The sequence below is a fragment of the Tinamus guttatus genome, unplaced genomic scaffold (genome assembly GCF_059628265.1).
Source record: "Tinamus guttatus ecotype Peru unplaced genomic scaffold, ASM5962826v1 Tinamus_guttatus_pri_ptg000060l, whole genome shotgun sequence".
NCBI lineage: Eukaryota > Metazoa > Chordata > Aves > Tinamiformes > Tinamidae > Tinamus > Tinamus guttatus.
This window is the reverse complement of record NW_028288594.1, coordinates 4559021-4568605: the sequence shown is the minus strand read 5'-3', so window position 1 is coordinate 4568605 and position 9585 is coordinate 4559021.

Sequence of the window (9585 nt, the reverse complement as noted above, 5' to 3'; positions counted from 1 at the left end):
GGGTTCCCACAGCCCCTGCTGCATCCCAGGGGAAAGGGGAGCTATGGATCAAACCAGCTCCTTCTGCTAGTCCCATGCAGGTCCCAGATGGGAAATGATAAGGGACATCCCAGGGGGTAGGGCACAACCCCCAGGGATGTGTCTGAGGGACTTGGGGAGAGAACAGGCTGGTCTGGGCTGCCGGGGCTCCTCCTGCCTATGGGGTCACCTTGAACCTCCCCGCACGGAGGGCTGGGGTCCTTCAGCATGGAGAGAGGTGCAGGGGGCTCCAGCTAGGGGTGCTGCTTGCCTTGGTCCCCGGCAGCCCTGGAGCACCCCCACGGAGCGCCCCCTCTGGGGGACAGGGCCCTGCAGGGGCTGCGCTGGGTGGCAGCTCCCAGGCGGTACCGCGGCTGGTGCTGAGCGCACGCGGAGCCGGTGCAGAGGGTGTTTCTCAGAGAAGCTCCTTCCTCCCAAGGTTGAATATGAGTCAGGTTTTGGAGCAACTTTAATTACTACTGGATCGATAGGCTCGGCATGGCCAAGCAAAATCCAATCGCAGCCCTGGGGGCCTTCCTGCTCTGCCTGCTGCTGAGCGCGCTGAGTGGCCGAGGGAGACCCGCGCGCTCCCCACGCTGCTGCCTTCCCCACTGCTCACCCGCATCCATCTCTGCACTTGGGCCCCCTCCTGCCCGCTCATCAGCCTTGCTGGGACTGTCCTGGTGTCCCCAGCCCCACGTCCCCCTTCTAGCACCTCTGGGGTCACAGCACGCTTGCAGGGAGCCCCTTGCAGCCTGCTGTGCTGATGCCTGTGATGGGAGGTTTGCCACCCATCCTGCTTGCCCCCTTGCCGAGCTGCTCACCCCAGGGCTCACACCACCCTGGCTTGGCCAGGCACTGCATAAATAGCTGTTTGTGTCTCCACTCGGCCCCTGCGTGGGAAATAATATCGGCTGATGGAACATAATGCCCTGCTTCACATGTTCAATTTTATCATTTTCCGAGGCAGGCAATCTTCGTTTAAAGCTGAATGGGCTGGGGAATGTTAATGAAGCGCCGGCGCTGCTCTGCACCGCGCTTTATCTCTTCGAGAATAATTTGGGTGAGCTCGGAAATAGAGTTCCCAGTCCCAATTCAAGCGGCGGCAGCACCGTGTGCCGATAAAAGTGTAATTCCTGGCCAGCGCGTGGCCCTGAATACCTGACAGCTTAACCCTTTGGGCCCCACGGGGCAGCGCTGCCCAGGGTTTGCCTGCCCAGGACCCGGCTGTGCAGGGCACCCAGCGCCAGCCTGGATCATTCCCGGTACCCCATCTCCCCCCAGCCTGGCAAGGCTGGCTGTGAGAGCCAAGGGGAAGACAGGCAGGATGCCCCAGACATCTCTCCAGCTGGAACTGCCCAGGGATGTGCGCAGGGGACACAGCAGGTGTCCTGGGTGCTGGGATGCCCTAGGCTCAAGGATGCCCTGGGTGCTGGGATGACCTCAGTGCTTGGCTCAGGGATGGATGTCCCCGATGCCCTGGAAGCTCTTGTGGGCTCGCAGAAAACATCTGGACTGGGGAGCGTAGGAGCCTCGGAGCTCTGGCCTGGGCATCCATAACTGGACAGCTATGCACAGCGCCAGGTGCTAGGGAGGCTGCTGTGCCTGCCCTTCCAGTCCGTGTCAGAGCAGGAGGGTGAGGATGGAGGTGAGGAAGGGCCCTGCCCTCCCTATCCTGTATGCAGCAGCTGGCTGTGCTGGAGCTGCAGCCTGCTTTGCCCCTGGGCCCTCCAGGCACAGCTGAGCTGCCCCACGCCCTGGGCCACCCCACCGCAAAGGTGTTAAGAGAAGGACATGCTGCCCAGCAGGCAGTGGCAGCAGTGGGGCAGTGCAGCACCTCAGGATGCGCCTCGGGTGCCTGTCCCCTCAGGTGGGGCAGCGAGCGGGCGCTGTGGAAGGCCCCTTCACCTGGGAGCGAGTGGGGCAGGCAAGTTTCCAGCACTGTTAATCAGGGCTGTGAGAGCTGGGATTAATGTGCACTTCAAGGCTCTCCAGTCCCAGCTGTGATCCAGCCCTCTGCTCTCAGCCAGAGCCGCCTCTATGCGCTGAATTATCAGCCTGAGTAATTAAGTGGAGAGCTTTGTTTTAATGCAGACATCTGATGCCTTCGCACCGCAGAGCACAACAACTGTCGCTGGTGTTTATGCTCCGTGCGGCACATCTGGCTCACGGCAAGAGAATCCATGGACACCGCTGCGCGGGATTAAAGACACCGCAGCGCGGGCACTGGGGAGGAGGAGCGTTGGCAGGCGCTCGCAGCACTGCTGCCTGCCTGGCCTCTCTGTCCAGGGCTGCGAGCAGCCGTCACAGCCAGGGCCGGGGTGCAGTGGGGTGGCCAGGCTCCTCGCAGAGACATCGGGACAGCTCTGGCTTTTTGCACACCTGTGTGTGCATGTGTGCGTGGTGAAGTGGGTGCGTGCAGGTGTGAGCAGGGCTCTGTGTGTCGGTGCACGTGCGAGTCCTGACCCATCGCCACAAGCCCAAGGCCATGCAACCTGGGTGCAGCTGAAGTGGAGGTCATGGAACCTCTTCCCTGTGTACTGTGTCCTGCCACCCCAAAAGGACTTCCCCTGCACGGAGAGGGTTTTGGTGGCTGCTTGCTGTGCCACAAGCTGACATAGACAGGACACGTTGGGCTGCAGCCTTGAGGGCAGGGAGTCACCGTCCTGCCTTGCGTGGGGCTCTCCATGGCTCCACTCTCCTGAGTCTGGAACATTTCACTTTGGTTTCACACTTGCCCGTCCTTGTACAGATTTTTAAACTCACCCTATTTTCATTGAAATCTTCCTGGTTTTATACTGAGCCACAAAAAGAGCATTTTCCCGACCCTTGTCCACTGCCCTGCGTATACCTGCACCCTTGCATCCTCCTTTCTTTTCTCCCATCTCTCTCCAGGCCCTGGAGAGGTTTTCCCAGGCCCTGGAATGCCAGCTCGATCCCCAGCACCTCACTGCTGCTGCTGACCTCCCAGCAGGACGTAGCTGCCCCGCGAACTGCCTGTGCACTCTGCTCGTCAGAGCACAAGGCTGGAGAACGTGCTGTGCGATGATGGATAATTACAGGCTGAGAGATAAATGGGAATAGAACAAAATAAAACATCACCTTATCAGAGGAAGATGGTGCCTGATTCACCTGATACCTGCTGCTGATAAGGGAGCTGGTTTGCAGAAGAAGAAGAACACAGATCTCATCTGTCTGGGCCTGGGAAGAACAGAGACGGCGCCACACAGGAAATTATTACTTTGCACAAATTAAGGGATTATCATGAGCACAGGGAGGTGGTAAGAGACTGGTGATGGAAGAAGCAGGGAAAGAGGAGATATCAGGCAGGAGAGAGACTATTTATGGCACCACTGGGGATGTACCTCATTTCATAGCGTCATCTTTCACCTCCAAACTGGGGGCTCTGGGAGGAATCTCCTGAAGTCACAAGGATACAAATCATCTTTGGTTTGGGAAAGGCCTCAGAACGGGTGAGATCTAGGAGCACAGAGTGAGAATGCATGAGCGTGGGGATGGAGGGAGGAGCCTGGTGTTGGCTATCGCCGTTCTGGACAGGACCCGCACTGCCCTGCCTACCACTTCTCTGCGAGACCCCAGCGCGCTGCTGGCCGCTGCTCCAGGAGACGAAGAAACCAGGTCACTAGGCAAGTTGCTGGAAAAAACAAACAAACAAACAAACAAACTCCCAGCATGACCTGACCCATGCCAAAATAGAGCAAAATGCCCTCAATTCCAGCGGGGGAGATGGTCTGGAAGCAGAGTTGTACCACAGTGCCTTGAGCCCTAGTGTCAGTTGGAGGGGAAGCTTGGCTGGACATCGAGCTTGCAGGTGTGTCCTGGGGCCTTTTCTCCCTGCTCAGCCCTGAACCACTGATGCTTTGCTAATGGCCTCCATGTGGGCTGCCTGAATGGTCTCATGGATACTTAGCGCTTTAGCAAGGGAGCAGCTCAGCCAAGGAGTCCGTGAGTTGCGCTGGGCAGCAGCTGGCCGGCGTTCAGGTGAGGAGCGAGGAGCAGTGCGGCCGTGCCCCACCGCCTCCCCGAGGACACCCTGCAGCAACTTTGGGCCACAGATTTCCTGCAGAAGCCGGTGAGCGCCTCCGAGCTCTGGAGGGTGGGAAGGGGCTGGACGGGACAGCGGGAGCAACCACTCAGCAGAGGTAAAGACTCAGGCCTGGAGAATAACATTTAACTGTGATCCCTCCTGGTGTGAGCATCAAAGAAACCATGTTGGGAGAAATTGTTTTCGAGCAGAAACGCGCCATGTGGTTTCCAGGAAAGAATGCGCTCCCTGTGTTGCTCCCCTGCTGAGAGAGACGTGTCTAAATCTGGCCTGGGAGCTCTGACCCCGCGCTGGTCGGGCCCAGGAGCAAATGCCGTTCTGGCTGAGTAAAGCTGCCCTGCTGAGCCGCTGCCTTGTCTGGCTCTCCTTGGAGAGAAACAGTCCTCCTGGGACCTCGCACCGAGCAAACGCTGCTCTGGGAATGTCCAGGTTGGAGATGAGGATAGGGACACACAAGAGCCTTGGGCAAAATGTGATGGCAGAAACCAGGTTGGAAAAGTGCGAAGGAGAGATGCGGAATTCCCCTGCTCTGAGCGTGGGGTAACCCGAGGCTGCACGGGTAACTCTATCCACAGCAGCAGGGGAGGCGCAGCCGTGCCGGGCAAGCAGCCTGATTTATTGCCTGTGCGGAGCCAAAACTGCCGCCCATGCTGGGCTGAGGTGCGCGACCGAATCCCCCGCGCAGAGGTGCTTGTGGCCGGAGATCAGGAAAGCTGTGCAAAGGCAGAGCACGAGAACAGCTTGAGGCTTCCCAGGCAACTGCGCCTGGCCAGGCACGACGGCTGCCCACACACGACGTGGTTGCCCAGCAGTGTCCAGAACAGAAACAGCCTCTCCTACAGCCTCAGGAGCTGCACAAGGGCTGGGGCTGCAGCTCTGGACTGTGTCCGGGTGCTCCTGACACAGGCCCGCAGCACTGCCCTGCTGGGAGCCGCGGCAAGATCAGCTTGTCCGGGTGGGAGAGGGGGGCTGCCCTGCTGGTGCCATGCACGCTCGTGCTGTTCTGCTCCTCTGCCCCATTGCCCACCTGCCAAGCTGTCCCGCAGCCCCCAGTCCCAAGTGGGCGATGGCCGTCCGCGCCAACGGGAATTAATTCCACGAGACACTATATCAAACGCTTTAATAAAAGCCAGATATATCACACCTCTTGTCTCCTCTCCATCGATTCATTTAGCAATTTTACCCAAAAAAGGCAATCAAGTCAGACTGGGCAGATTTATTCTGTGCGAGCTCTGAGCACATCTTTATTGCTCCCCGTTCCCCTGCCCTCGAGGTCTTTAGAAGCATTTTTCTCTTAATATTTGTTCTATTATTTTACTAGGGATGAAGCTTGGTTGATGGGCAGTAATTGCCTGGACTGCCCTGCCTTGCTGCAATAAAGATTGGTGCTTCTCTGCTCCTGCCTCCCCCAGCCCTACTCCGCTGTCCTTCCTCAGCAGCATTATTGACTAGGAAACTTCATTAACGATCCCCTTAATGATTGCAGCCCTGCCAGCCCAGCCCACCGCGCTAACCTCGCCTGTGGTTTCCCTCTGTGGCAGTTTGCAGATGTTGCAGGATGTTTGCTGCATCTCCGGGGTGCTGGAAATGCTTTTAAATCCACACTGATTTCCACCAGGCCCCTCGTGGAGTGATATGTCCCTGCATGGCCTCTCATCCTCCTGCTTCTTTCCCAGCACTGCAGCTCAGCCCTGGTTTCCCTGCCCACCCATGGACCCCCCGGCTGGCACTGGTTTTGGGGTTCCCAGGAGGCCGAGGAGCCGTCGTGGTGCTTGGGACTGCCTGGCCGCCCTTCGCTGCTGCTCTGTGTGACACTTGCTCTGCCGCTCCTGATCCCAACTCCCATCCTGGTGAGCCAGGCTGGGACCGAGCCAAGCATGATGCCTGGATTAGGCACTGCCTCCTGCAAATGAGCTGTTAATTATCATAATCTGGTAATTGAGAAAAATCTAATTATGCAAAGCTAATGGATTTAGAGCCACGCTGGGGAGCACGGGCTGTGGGAGCACGGCTGGGCAGGGCCAGCACCATGGGCTCGTGGCTACAGACATGGTGGACCCCCAGCAGTGAATTCCAGGAGCTCGCTGGGCACGAGGCTGGATCTCAGCATCCACAAGGGAGACCTCAGCCCCCTCACCTCTCTCCAGCCCCACTGAGCCTGGGCACCCCCATCCTGATGTCTCCTTGACACCTTTTTTTTCCATTCTCCTCATGCCCCCTTCCAGGGAGCTCCCCTGTGTAGAGAGCAGGGTTGGAGGACACCCACCCACCCCTATCTCAGGCATCCTCCCAGATCCTGACCTGTTTTCCCTGGCCCTACTGCCCTGGCAGTGCCCCGGCTGGAGAGGACAGGGCTCTGATCTGTGCATTTGCTCTGCACTCCCTCCACCACTGTTGCTGGAGCTGGCCAGGTGAAGGATGCAAGCATGGCAAACTGGAAGGGAAAGGTAATATCTTTTATTAGACCAACAGAGACCATTCGGAAAGGGAGATGAGCTTTTGGGCACATAGGTGCTTCTCTCAGTTCTCACAGGCAGCTCCGTTTTCATCAACTCTGTCTGTAGCCTCATAAAAGATATTGCCTCTCTCTGCACGCCAGCGGAGTCAGGGATGCTGGGTCGTGCCAACCCCGGTGCCGCAGCAGAACGCGCAGCCTCATGGTGCCCCAGCAGCAGGAGCTTCCCCCCTGGGCTCGGCATTGCAGCCCATGCAGTGGCTGTCAGCCCTGCCAGGTTGCGGGAGTTGTGACAAGGGTGATGCTTGGGGCCTTGGCTCTTCTGGCTGTGCTCCTGCGAGGCTGGGGCAGAGCGTGGCAGAGCCGGGTCCCTGAGCAGCTCCAGATGCCCATACCCAAGCACAAAAGACAGTGCTGCAGAGGATGCTCACATGCCTCTCCAAGGCCTGGCAGCTCTCGAGATATTGCCCTGCCCTTCTTCCCCAGGGAGCCCACGTTAAGTGCTGGGAGAGGGTTGAGGCTCCAGCTAATAGCCCGAAGCCCCAGGAGATGTGAGCTGAAAGCGCTCTGCGGGTGTTTTTAGCCCCTGGCTTGAGCTCCTGCAGGATGTGGGGATAGCTCAGCGTTTCTGTGGTCGCAGCACTCAGTGCGCTTCCCGGTCCCCCACTCGGGCAGAGTGCGGGCAGGAGCGGGGAGGCTCTGAGCCCGCCCCACGCGCTCCTCCCCGTGCAGCCTGCCCGCCTTGCCCTGCCGAGCTGCTGCCCGGCTCTGCACCCGCTTCCAGCTCCTTGCACCCCTGGCTGCCCCAGAGCTGCTCCTGGGCCTCCGGCTCCTCCGTGAGCAGCACGGCGGCATGTGGCTGGAGGAGCCTCGGAGGACGTCCCCGCGCCACTGGGTCACCTCCCGACCCTCAGCAGCCCTTCACCTTGATGACTGTCCCGCCAGGAGCCCAGTGTGCGATCCCTACCCCGCTGAAATGGCTGCCCTGCCAGCAATGGAGGCTGTCCCTCGCCAACAGCCATACACCCTGGAAGAGTTTGCCAGCCGCTCCACGCTCCACGGCATCCAGCACATCTTCCGTCACGAGCGCTACAGCGCCCGCAACCTGCTCTGGCTGCTGGCCTTCCTGGGCTCGCTCGCCCTCCTGGTGCACACCTATGCCAAGTGCGTGGGCTTGTACTTCCAGTACCCACACAACACCCAGGTGGAGGAGGAGGCCGCACATGGCATGACCTTCCCTGCTGTCACGCTCTGCAACCTCAACCCAGCCCGCTTCTCACAGCTCTCCAGCCATGACCTGTACTGGGCCGGGGAGTTCCTGGGGCTGCTGGACGGGGCAGGCCACATCCTGGCACCCGACAACGCAGACCAGAGCACCCTGGATGCCCTGCAGAGGAAGATGGTGCTGAGTGATGAGGACAGGAGTCGGCCCTTTGACTTTGATGAGTTCTACGAGCGTGTGGGCCACCAGATGCACCTGGGTGAGATGCTTGTCAGCTGCAAGTTTGGAGGCGAGGACTGCAAGAGCAGCGACTTCCAGACTGTGAGTGCCCAGCTTGTGGCTGATCCCTTTGTAGGGCAGGGCCAGCTAGGCCTGACCTCCTGGCAGAGCAAGGAGGTGTCTGGGGGACTTCGGGAGGGAGCAGGGGACATCCCGAGCTAGCAGGGTTGCGTCTGGGGGAGTGAACGGGAGCAGGGTACATCGTGCAGCCCAGCAAGGGGGTGGGAGTGAGCGGGGGAGCTGGGTGGCACATCCACGTCCTGCCCTCCCCAGCCAGCACACACAGCCACTGCGGTGCCAGGGGCACCCAGCACAGGGAGGCTAGGCAGGCTCGTAGTGTTATCAGCCCGGCAGATGCAGAGCTGTGCGTAAAGAGGGTCCCTAATTCAGCGTGACGGCTCCGCTCATCACACTAATGATAACAAAGCGAGGCTGCGGCGCCGCACTTTGCAGCCAGGCACCGGGCAGCTGTCAGGAGTCACAGCCACACTGCCAGGAGACCGTGAGAGGAAGGGGGGTCCCTCTGAGCTGCCAGTGCTGGGGACTTGGCAACGCTTGGACAGCAAGCTCAGGCTGACTGCGGAGATGCGCCAGAGTGGCTCCTTGCCAGTGCCAAGCTTGTGACACGGGGACGTAGGTGTCACCCTCCACCCCAAGGTGTAGCCCTCCCTGCTCCCAGAGGCTGCGCCACCTCCTTGCCCTGCCAGGTTCCGTATGCCCACGTCCAGAGCACGACCCTGGCAGCATGCGTGGATGCAGGGAATGTGTATGGGGATGCAAGCAAGGAAGGGACCATGTCCACACTTGAGCCCCTCCTCTCTTCTTTGCTCCTGAGTCAACACAGTGAGGATTACGGGGCTGTAAACAAGAGGATCAATGGTGCTGATGGGAACATTTCCTGTTAATAGCTGCGGCCTGTAAAACACAGAACAGGGGGAGACAGGGAGGATCTGCTTTCAGACCTGTTAACCCATCCCACCTGCAGCCGCACGGGACTCTTCCAGGCAGGGGCGGCTCAGGCTGCAGGGCCTGCACGGGTGCCCCGGCGGGCTCTGCCCGGGGAGCAACGCGCGGGCACCCGACCCATGGGCCGCAGCGCAGCGAGGCGGCTGCTGCTCCCCACAGGCCGGAGCACCGGGGTCTCGGGGTGGGACACCGGGGTCCCGGGGCGAGACGCTGGGTCAGCGCCCGCCCCGTGCCTGTGCTGCTGAGCCGAGCATGGCGCAGGCTCGTGTGCATCCCCGCGTCACTCTGCAGGCACGGCCTGGCCCCAGTGCCACCACTCGCCCTGCTCAGGGCTCTCAGGTAAATGTCAGCCTATTTTTATCTGCTCCCCACGCGGGGCGGTTTTTCCTTCCGTTCAGATGAGCAGATTTACCTCAATTTCCCACCCCGCTGAGGAGCAGGGTTAATCTCCCTGAAATTAACCTTTCCTGCTTCCTGGAACAGTCCTCCCCGGGGCTGGGCAGCATGAGCTCAAGAACTAATCCTTCTGAAATGCGTGGGCTGCTGCGAACTCTCTGTCGTGGCGTGGAGGCTCCCGGA